This window comes from Gordionus sp. m RMFG-2023, chromosome 3 (genome assembly GCF_954871325.1).
Source record: "Gordionus sp. m RMFG-2023 chromosome 3, tfGorSpeb1-WG-v2, whole genome shotgun sequence".
NCBI lineage: Eukaryota > Metazoa > Nematomorpha > Gordioida > Chordodea > Parachordodidae > Gordionus > Gordionus sp. m RMFG-2023.
In genome coordinates this window covers 43086954-43099319 of record NC_088777.1, presented here as the reverse complement: position 1 = coordinate 43099319, position 12366 = coordinate 43086954, and the positions used below count along the sequence as shown (strand labels likewise).

Below are 12366 nucleotides of genomic sequence, written 5' to 3'. Positions count from 1 at the left end.
AACCTATATAAACAATTTAAAATTAAAATTGCTTTAGGGTTGTATAACATGGGCCAAATTAAATTATATGGCTTCGACTGATACACGCCAAGGACCTGAAAGTATTGCTGAATTTAACAAAATATTAAACATGATTACATGTGATTAATAATAAAAATAATTTTAAAAAAGCTAATTTATAAAAAAACAAAATTCTAAGAAACATTAAAAGTGTAAATTTAACCTTGGCAGTAGTGAGAAGTAGCTTCATCAGACTCTAGTAAATCGACAGGGCTAATTAATAGTTCGTAGAGAACAACTCCGAACGAGTACCAATCTACGGTAATCTTTCATAATTAATATAAAAATTTTGAGTAAAATAGAATATATTTATCTAATAATTTTAAAGATTAAAAATAAACTTTTGGTACTAATTATTAAAATTTTTAAAGTTAGGTTTAAAAGATATTTAAAATAATCTTCTATATTCGACATAGGGAGATATATAAAAATAAATAACATAATATAGTATTCATTACGCATAATCTCGGGCGCCATGTAAGGGATTGTCCCACAGAAGCCATTAACTTTGTCGCCTTTTGCTATGCCCTCCTAATTTAAGTAATTACGGTAGATGCAAATCAGTATTAGCTCGGGCTCAACAAATTTAACTATGAATTTTCCCGCAGCATTGTATGAATCAACAGGATTTTTACACAAGATTTAATAAGAAGAATTAATTACATTAAGAGCTAGAAATTGTAATTTGTTGAAATAATAAAAGCTTACCAATATTTCTTTCAATTAAATTAAAAGGTATGGTTCTATTTTCAAATTCTTTTTTAAAGAATGACAAAATGTTTAAAATATTCTAATCGTGGTTCCTAAATTTATATTTGTTTCGTAGATCCAAGTATTTTCTAAAGGTTCCAAACTTTGATTAAAATAAAATTGTTATCATACACAGCCGTGTGCCGCCCAGCCATCATGCAATCAAAAATCGAAAACTATAAAGGATACTATTTATTTGTATATTCTTATAATGGATAATGTCTGCATAGGCATTTAATAAATTTGTCAATGATTTGATATTATTACCGCAAACAGTAAAAATAGAAAATTTGTACGAAAATTCTTTGGGACTTTTGTATTTAAAATAAGATTATAAAACAATTTCAATAAATTCTGAAAAATACTTTTGTTGGTTAGAAAGGGTTAGATTAGATAGTTTTATGAACACCAGTTATGTTTAGTAATGGTTTACATTATATTGTAACTGTGGATGGTACTAAAAAAAATACCATTGGTTTAAAATCTAATCTGAGAGATAATAATGCTGTAAGATATAAAATGGTAGAGGTTTTGAGTGTAAGTCCGAGATAAAGAAAAAATTCCCCAAATTCAATAGATCAAACATAGGAACTGCTAGATCCTGATAGCATAGATCTATATTTTGATACTCGTTTACAAATGATTAAAATTATGAAATATTATTTATTTTAAAATTCGTTTTTTTTTCACTAAAGAAATAATGATATGCTTATATATCTGTTTTATATATTTTATTTCTAACTATATTTAGCTTTTCTTAAAAAATCTAATTAGGAATTAAAAATTAAAAATTTAATACATTAAATTTTAAGTCGGTGCACCGATTAATATAGCCCAAAATAAAAGCCGCCAAAAACAGCGCACTGCTGGCTATAGATAGTTTTATCGGCATAAATGTCTATTATCATATCTCTTCAAAAATAATTATTTTATATACCTTAAAATATGCAAAGTTTTTCACATGGCCTTTCCGGTCTAAAAGTATACTTTCCGGTAAAGATGTCACGATGAATGATCTAAAAGATAAAAATATACATTGTAATTGAATTTGTTTTATATTAAAATAATGTTTATTAAAAGTTGACTAGAAATTAGCTAAAGATAGATTACTTTATCTATAAGTAACTGTTGCAATTACCAGCCATTATAAAAAGTAACTTAAAAATGTACCTTATTACTTTATAATTAACAATATATATAATAAATACAAGAACATATCATTTAAAAAATATATATTCTAAAAACCGTTGTCGTGCAAATATTTTATGGCAATAACGATTTCGGCGGAATAAAATATTGCGTGATCTTCAAGGAGTCTTCCATATCATTTTAAAAGGGATCTAAGATCCCCGCCAGAAGTCAGAAGTGAAATCCCTCACTATTATACAGCTACAAAATAAAATAATATGAGATTTTAAATTAAATTTTTTTTTGAAAGTTCTCATTCAGGATCAACTTTTTAAGTTAGTTTTTTAAAAACGCTCTTGCAATTAAAAGATAGGAGATAAAATTACTTCTTATAACATTGCAGTGACTATCATGAGGAATAATCAATTAATATTTAGAATTCTCATATTTTCAGTTTATTATGCTCCTAGCTAAAACTTTTATATTTTCATATTTCTCATTAAATCGGTGATAAATAATAAAATATTGCGCTGAGTTTGATAAAATGCATAAAGTCCAACCAAGAAAGGATGTTTATTGGCAGTTTTAAGTACATTTATTTCTGTTCGTATACACCGGACGGAAGCTATATTCTATATACAAATTATGATTTACAATCCAAAATGGGAAAAAGCCTATAGTGCAATCACATTAAATAAAAAGATAAATTAATATAAACCTCAACTCTATTGAAATCGTCTATTGAGAAACTTCAAAGCATATTCTTGGGTGGAATTCTTTAGCTTGAATTTGTCATCCCGTATGCTCCACTTCCTACGACGTGACATCTAAATTCGGACAATTTAGGCTTAGGTGTTCTTAGAACTTTATTAATAAAAAATTGGTATATAAATTAACAAACCTGATTAAAAATATATTGGAGAAATAGAATGGTTTATAAATTTAAACTCTTCTCTAATTTCCTGGAATCAAGGCCGCTAAATTTACTATGCGGGAAATATTTATTGGACGATTCTGTGGGTATTAAATAAAATGAAGATTTTTATCAGAAATTTTAATAATTTTTAGATATTATGAATGAAATATCGACTTTGATAAAATTCCCAGTAATAATTTGCAAAACCTAAATGGGCAATTTTATAAATTCAATTAAACTTTGGGGGAAAAAAATAGGTAAGCGAGTCAAATATTCAGAGAAAAAAGTATTTGATTACCTTTATAATTTGTCCAGTCGCATATGTTCATTTTGGATTCTCGATTAGCATTAAGACCTAATTCACTATATTTTGAATATTTTATTAAAAAATTATTAGTTTATTTAAGACTCAAACTAGACATCTTCTAAATAAAAATACTTTCATCATTTATTTTTCTCTCTTAATTTATCTTTCTTCCTTTTTTTAGCACAGCTAATAGATTAATTAGACATTATGCCATTGTTATACGATATGCGATTCTATTATATTCGTATTGATCTCCAATAAAAAAAATTTTTTTTTGAAAATTCGAATCGAATACATATAATGATAAGGATTTTATCTAATTATTCATATAATTTTAGGAAACATTTTATTAAACTTAATTCATATTTATCACTCTTCAAAATATTTTAAACAAATTAATTTTCGAAAATTCAACGAATGGAATAGTATATTTTATCCATCTTCCACTTTTTATCGCTTTATTAGATACTCTTAAAATCAACTAAATCCATCTAATTTACTTGAAATCCAAAGGTTTTAATATATGTTGGCGTTCGTTCTCATCGCAACCATCCAAGTTAATATCGGAAAGTTTCTCCCATTTTTGCTTGTCTAATATCATACAAATCATAAGCATATCTATAATATTTATTTTACTCTCTTTCTGAGCCGTTGGAGATTTTTCTTTGTGTTTGAGGCAACCACATAACAAATTGGCATCATTAAGATTAATGTCGGTAATTATCATCGCATTGATATTACGAATTTCATCTTTAAAATTCGTTTCTCTCACCCCTTTCAGATCAATGGATTTTTTCTTTACCAATTTTTCATAGAAATGTCTAATTTTTTCTTTTTGTTTAACTAATAAAATTAAATTAAACGCCGGGGTGGCCTAATGGGTAAGATGTAGGCTTGGAAACACGAGCATGAACAAGGACGCGGGTTCAATCCTGGTAAGAACCATAAAAACTTTCAAGTTTTTCTTCGATGACTGATGTGTAAAGACATATGGTATGATGAATTTCGGAGCTTAGAGATGACACCCCGGTCACCGACAGGCCTGGACAGCCGGGTACTAAGGATACCTGTCCAATAAACAAAATGAAGGACACAAATGAAAATATGAATATGAAAGCTAGGGCGTTCCCTCCATGCGACGCGCAGGGTGTAGACCTCCATCCTGTGAAAAATAAAGTAAAGGTCAAAGCAAAGAAAAGACTGGCAAGTTTGAATATTGGGACGCTTAAAGGTAAGACGAGAGAATTGGCATCAATGTTGAACAGGAGAAAAGTTGATATAGCGTGCATACAAGAGACGAAATGGAAAGGACAGAAGACTTTGATGATTGGAGATGGGTATAAATTGTACTATAATGGACTTGTTAGCAATAGGAACGGTGTCGGCATCATCCTCAGTCAAGATCTAACCTCCTCGTAGAAGTCAACAGGATCTCTGATAGACTAATGAAGATAAAACTCTGCATTGGTCAATCAATACTACACATCCTATCAGTATATGCTCCTCAAACGGGTTGCAAGGAAGAAGAGAAAGATGACTTTAGAGCTATCCTTGATGAAGCCGTAATGGAAATCCCTAAGGATGACCTAGTCATAATTGGTGGTGACTTAAATGCGCATGTGGGGAAAGCAAGAGATAGCTACAAAAGGCATCATGGTGGTTTTGGATACGGAGAAAGAAATGATGAAGGAGAGCACGTACTGAAATTTGCGCAAGCCTTCGACCTTGCCTTAACCAACACCTACTATAGGAAAAAAGACAGTCATTTAATAACATATGAAAGTGGTACTAGGAAAACACAGATAGATTACATGCTAATCTCTCGCAGAAGATTAAAAGATGTAATAGACTGCAAAGTCATCCCAGGAGAAGATATCGCCGCGCAACACAAGCTACTAATCATGGATTTACAAATCTCAAATAAATCCACTCAAAATAAGATAAAACTGGAACCATGCATCAAATGGGGCAAATTAAAAACAATGGCAGATGCCTTTGCAATCAATGCAAACATTGAAACAATAAATTGCTCACAAGTCAGTGAAAAAATATGGACAGACCTTTCATCCAGATTAATAGACACTGCAAAATCGACGCTAGGCTTGACAAGAGGAGGCAACAAATCACACAAAGAACTATGGTGGTGGAATCAAGAGGTACAAACCACTATACAGGAGAAAAAAGCCCTTTATAAAATATTGTACAAATCCAAAAATGCAGATGACAAGTCAAGATACAAAAAATCCAAGAGATTAGCTACAAAGGCGGTGGCTAGGGCCAAATCTATGGCATACGATGACATGTACGAAGATCTACATACCAAAGAAGGGCAAAATAAAATATACAGATTAGCCAAACAGCGAGAAAAGAACTCTAGGGATATAAACGGAGCTCCGAAAGTAATCAAAAATAAAGATGGGAAATTGATAATAAAGGAAAAAGAAATAATGAATAGATGGAAAGAATATTTTCAGGAGCTTCTCAACTTTAATTCCCACATATTGCATCTCGACGAACACTCCCCTTGTCAAAACCTTGTACAACCTATAACAGAACAAGAAATAATCACATGCCTCAAGCATATGAAAAACAACAAAGCTAGGGGTCCAGACGATATTCCAATAGAAAGCCTTAAAGCACTAGGAGATCATGGAATACATCTCCTCACAAATCTGTACAATAAAATACTTGGAAATGAAGAGGTCCCCCAAAAATGGAGGCAGAGCTATCTAGTTCCTATCTTCAAAAATAAAGGGGATCCACACAATTGTCAAAATTACAGGGGCATAAAACTAATGTCACACTGTCTAAAACTATACGAAAAAATAATAGAAAAAAGATTAAGAGATATAATCGAAATAGGAGAGACACAGTTTGGCTTTATGCCTGGAAGATCAGCAACCGATGCTATCCATGCAATTAGGCAAATGAGTGAAAAATAAAGGGAAAAGAACAAAAAGCTACACATGGTCTTTCTCGATCTAGAAAAGGCCTTCGATAGAATCCCAAGAAAACCTATCTGGTGGGCGCTACGCCACAAAAAAGTTCCCGAAAAATATATAAGAATAATAGAGGATATGTATATGGGACATACAACAATGGTCCGTAGCACAACAGGTACTTCAGCAGGCTTCACAATAGCCGAAGGAGTTCATCAAGGGTCGGCTCTCAGCCCACTTCTCTTCATTACAGTATTAGATGTATTAGCACAGTCTATACCTCAAACAGTCCCGTGGAATATGATATTTGCAGATGATATTGTGATACTTGCCGAATCCAAGGATGAAATGAAAGAAAGGTTAGTGAATTGGATAAATATCCTAGAAACGCACGGATTAAAAGTAAATAGAGAAAAGACGGAGTATATGGTGATAGGAGGAGATGAAACGGAGAGTATTGATATAAATGATTGGCAGATATCCGCAATTGAAAGCTGCAAATATTTGGGCTCCACTATACAAACAAACGGCACAATAGAAAAAGAGATAAAGAATAAGATTAATCAAGGGTGGTTAAAGTGGAGATCTTTATCTGGAGTGCTATTTGACAAAAGAATCTTACACAAATTAAAGGGAAAAATTTACAGTTCCATAGTACAACCAACTATTCTATATAGTTCGGAAACATGGCCAACCAAAGAATCAGACGAGAGAAGTCTACAAACTATGGAGATGAGAATGCTGAGGATGATTGCTGGGGTAACAAGAAAGGATAAGGTGCGCAGTACAAGAATACTAAATAGTTTAAAGGTAGTGCCCATTAAGACTAAGTTAATGGTAAACAGACTTAGGTGGTATGGGCACACAATGAGAAAGCCTATGAACTACATAGGAAATAAAGTTGAAAGATTGGAAGTGATGGGCAAACGTAAAAGAGGAAGGCCAAAACTTCAATGGGGCCATAAAGTTAGAGCCAATATAAAGAAGTATAAAATAGATAAAAGAGATTGTACGAATAACATAAAGTGGAGAGAGATGTTGAAGGAGCTTACCACCAGAAAAAGTGAAAGCTAAAGAGAAAAAAAAAAATAAAAAAAATAAAATAAAATTAAATTAAACATGTTTATAATATATATATTACCTTTTTTTAGAGGGTGATTTTCAAAGTTTTTTTTATCATCAAATAAAAGTTTCATCATAATATTTTTCATGTTAGATTTTACAAATTAATTTTATATAAATGATACAAGACGAATATTTGCTTATACTTAAAAGATATTGATTATTGAAAGATATTGATTATTGAAAGATATTGATTATTGAAAGATAACCCGATTGTTATAAGACTTAATATTACTAAAATTTGTTTGTTGAAACCTCTTATGACAAATCAAATTTTTCATAAACCAAAATAAGAAATCGGAACCTGCAACCCGAGAAACTGGGCGAACCGGAACCATAACACAATTATTCTATTAAATTAACCATAGCCAAAATGTTAACTTATCTTACAATTACCAGAAACCTTTTCCAGATTTGGTTCTAACAACTGTGCAAAAATTAAATTTCTAAATATTTTATGTAGTTTGAAATCAGTGGCGTAGCCGGGATTAATCCATGGGGGTAGCGACCTTCTATAAATTAATTCATAAAAAGGTTTCTTCCATTTGGATATTATTTATAAATATTATCCAAATTAGATAAGCCACTATGAATAGAATAACAATGACAAATTGATTGATGATAATCAATTGGTTGCCAATTCTAAAAATGACACTATAATGTATAATATCAAACTCTGTTAAAAATCATCTGTGAATGAATGATTTAAAATTTAATACAGCATTAAAATCCAAATTTTTATTTATTAATAATTAAAATCATTTTATCTTATTGTGCCCTTTATCTATAAATATATATTATTTTTACTTTATCCCCCCCCCTTCTTCTACCTTAGAATGGAGGCAACTGGCTCTTATCCCTGCTGCTCATGTAGACACTCATTAGATTATCGAATATTGTAATATAATTATTCTTTGATAGATACACTTTTATCTATTTCGCATGTCGGTTCTGATGCTTATATCGTTGTTTAGTTACTGACCGTTTTCCTCATGAGTTATTTTATTTTTTCTATCAAAACAGCTTTAAGGTGTGTCTGTGTAACTCAATTGGTTTAATTAACCCACTCGGCCACCCAAAATATGATTATATGGGATAAAAAGCTAGACAACTTGAAAGGGGGTAGCGCTGATTCAGACTTCCTATATATTTTTCAGTTTTTAGATTTTTAATTAGTCGTGAAATGGAAGATTCAATGTCATGACCCAGGGCAACCCGAAAAAATCAAATACCTTGTTTCGTCTCTATGGAATTTGATAAACCCGTAATATTTTCCCCAAAACTTCATATTTATTTTTACCATATCCAATTTGTTTTTAATATATGGTTAAATTAGATTTTTCAAAACATTTAAATATTTTCACATAAATTAATGTTACTTATACTCAGTAGTTATATTCCATCGTAAAGACTTTTTCTAATTAATATTAGCATATCCCTAATTGTTGCTGTGCCGAATTTTCGATGTCTAATTTCTCGTACCGAATTTTAGGTGAAACGAATTGACATCCGCCTGAAATGACTCCGCTAAATTTTTTAAATTGACAAGCGCCCAAATATCTCTGCACGACATTGCTGGTGCGCAGAGTTAATAAACGCCAAAACATGAGCGATCGCTTGCTTCACTCTAACTTTTTTTTTATCGCTTATTCATAAAACTAAAGAGATAGTTCCATGAATAAACCGAACCTAAAGAGTCTCTTTTCATATGGCGAAGACTTTCTACCTCAATTATTTGTTCTATTTCTCTTAGCATATCTCCACCAAGGAAGAATCTCTCCATTTATAACCATCAATCACCTTCTTCTTTGGCCTTCTTACTTCTCTTTTTTGAATTCTTAAAAGAATTTTTATAAATATATTTCTTCCCCTATATTTTCTATTGTACTTCATATTTAAAACCATTATTAATCTTACAAAATTTATTAATCATTTTAATTATAATTTACATACACATTTAAACTCCTGATAAAATTCGGAATTTAATCAATACACAATAAACATAAATAGATAATATGTTTTGAAAAAAATATTATAAAAGATAAGTGATTATCTTTAGATTCATTATAATATTCAAAGTTTAAAAAAAAATTCATTATAATATAAAGATTAATCGTAAAATATCAAAAAAATCAAAAAATTTTAAAATTTAAAATATTTAATATTATTGAAAATTGGTAGCAAAATCTTTGATATTGAAAATTTCAATATTAAAAATGTTTTGACACTTTTAATACATGGTTATTTTATTCAATTAAAATATTGAATAATTTTTAGAAATGTATAGGAGTAAACAAAAAATTAAAAAGTTAATTTTTTATATTAGATATGCCATCTTGTGGAATAACTCTTATAGACTTAAATATTTTTTATTATTAATGATTTAGAGATAATTATAAAAATGCGGCAATTAGTTTAAATTATTTTATTAAAGAATTTATGCAGTAATTTAATTTTAATGACTTTGATCATATTGACTGAGGACAGAAATCTCACAAATTTAATAATACCTTTTATAATGAAATAGAATTTTCATATAAACTCTATTATATATAAAGTATATATCATAAAAATCATATGTCTGCATAAAAAATTGAAATGCCAAGTTTTCCTTTTCATGGGAAAAGTCTATAAATTTTTATAAAAAATTAATGTTAGGTTTAATTTTGAAAAGTAACTGCTTATTTAATTAGTTAAATTCTTAAATTAGACATATTTAGAACAATCGAATAATAACGAATACGGATAGTAAATTATTCGTTTTGTTCGAATACGAATAGAGAATTAATCGATTCGCATAAAACAAACAATTCTAATATTCTACATATTATTTCGAACAATTCATTATGTTTAAATCGAATTATTCAAATAATTTGATCGAATATTCGGAATAATTAATGTTTTTTTTTAAATAACTTAATCATTTATTATCTCTATTTATAACATACCATTCAGAGGTCACGTGATTAAGAATGTATGCATCAACTACTTGTGAAAAGCCTTTCTTTTAAAACTAATTTGTTGTCAAAAATTCACAATAATAAAAAAGTTTTTGCCTTATTAATTAGGCCGACTCAGTTGTTAAAGTAGTGAGCTGCTTTTTTTTAGTAGCGGTAATTAATAATGCGCTACTTCAACAAAAAAATTTGACAACCGAACGTGCTCCTTTTTTATATTTAAAATTTCTTTTAATTGTGAAATTTAAATTTCAACATCTACAATATAAATTTAATTTATCAAATGATACCAATAGAGATAGATATGGAAAAAATTTTGACACTGATGATAAAAACGAAATTTCTCTAGAAAATATCAAGATTTATTTCGATGCATAATGTTGTTTAAAGAGAGAATTCCTGGTGATTTAAGTGGATAAATTTGAATGCAAATCAAGTATGGTTTTCTGTGAAATTTTAGGCAAATAAATTTATAAAATTTTAAAATAATTTTATAGATATTCATTTAATTTTTATTGAATAAATTTTAGGCTTAGTTTTTAATAGATGCTCGTTTTAATTGGGAATTTGTCCGAAAGAATGGTAAAAATAGGTGACATTTTTTTTTCTATGAAAAGGGAACAATATTAAAAAAATGTGGTTTATATATTTTGTGCTCTCATAATAAGAGTTTGTTCGAAAATAACGGCAAACCCCATATTTGAAAAAAATTAAAACTTATATGATAAAAAATTCTTTTAAAATAAATACATTAAAAATTATATGGAATGAAAATATATAAAAAATTTTTTAAAAAAACTAAAAAATAAAAGTAAAACGTCTTCTTCCCTTTAGTAGGGAATGCATTCTTCGTTGGGGTCATTTGTAATGAGTCTCCTTTTTTAGTCGGGCATTAATATCCTTTCTGAATATCCCCAGGATGTTAATGACTATTGGTAGAAAAACTGAGTTCGATAGGACAGCTTATTTATTTTTTAACGACTTCTGCCTTTTCGAAAACAGAAAATAGAGGTGGATGCGGGCCATGAAATCATGCGTAAGATGAGTCACGGCAGGCGCGTACGCAGCGGGGGGGGGCAGGGGGACAAATCCTCCCCCCCCCAAAGCCAAAAAATGCAGATGCCGGATATATTTTTCAAAAATATTATTGTTTATATTAATTATATTTGTTAATATTTATTCCTATCTCATATTAAATATTTAATTACATTTATTATCACATTTATCTACTAAGTTATTTTATCAATTAATTTCGATTTTAAGTTTTCCGGCGTAATATTTACTTATTATTTTCAAATTTTAGTGGCGTAACATTTATCTACCATTTTCAAATTTATAGTCAAATAATAATTATTTATGAAACTTCTTGTCCATCAGGGAAAAAGAAATTGCAATCTTGTTCAACGAGATAGAGTCTCTGCCATCAAGCAGTAACAGCTTTTAAGGAGTTAGAAGAGCCAATTATTTGCTATTACTGAAATATCACAATGGCCTGAAAGAAATATTTCCTCAGAAGGGAGAAAATTATTGGATTCAATGCTTATTCCAAATTTTATTTCTCATTAGAATGTATTATTTAATTATACAATTATTTTAAGTGTTACTTTTCAAAAATATGACATTGACTTGATTAAGAAGATGAGAATAGCGGAGAGCATTTTATCAGAACTCAAGGAAATTAGGGCTAATGTTGATGAAGAATTTCATATTTTATATTTTATTTAATATTTGTCTCCCTCGACTTGTAACAAGGCAGGCTCATCGTTAAAACATTAATATAGGATCAGTAGAAGAGTATATCTTAAATACAGATACATTTATAACCCAAATAAATGAATTTTTAATTCATCCTGCAGCACTTACATCTGCAAATATTACTTCCACAAAAGCCTTCCCAATCTTTTTCAGATGGTGATAGAAAAAAAAATATTTGTTAGATTTTTATTATGAAGATGTTAAAGTATCTTATGATGCCTTACTAGCTGAATAACTATGTTTATAAGATTAACTATGGTTGATATAGTCCCAGCTATGGATCCTCTGCATTATTTCAAACATATTTTAGATTAAATTCCCAATGTATTAAAAAGGTTTATAAACTCTTCCCATTAGTAAACTAAGGAGAGAACATTCTCTTTTTTAAGAAGAATAACAGAGGCCTGCAGAAGTACCATTTGCAGGGCACGG

General features: G+C 29.4%; 1 long non-coding RNA gene across 1 annotated transcript; it reads right to left on the bottom strand.

The window, feature by feature from the left end:
• Nucleotides 1-223: 223 nt before the first annotated feature.
• On the bottom strand, nucleotides 224-1787 carry LOC135926013 (uncharacterized). Its single transcript, XR_010571769.1, has 3 exons — nucleotides 1748-1787; nucleotides 519-591; nucleotides 224-326 (listed from the first exon to the last, which is right to left on the bottom strand). It is a non-coding gene; the product is annotated as an uncharacterized LOC135926013 (long non-coding RNA).
• Between the last annotated feature and the right edge of the window lie 10579 nt (nucleotides 1788-12366).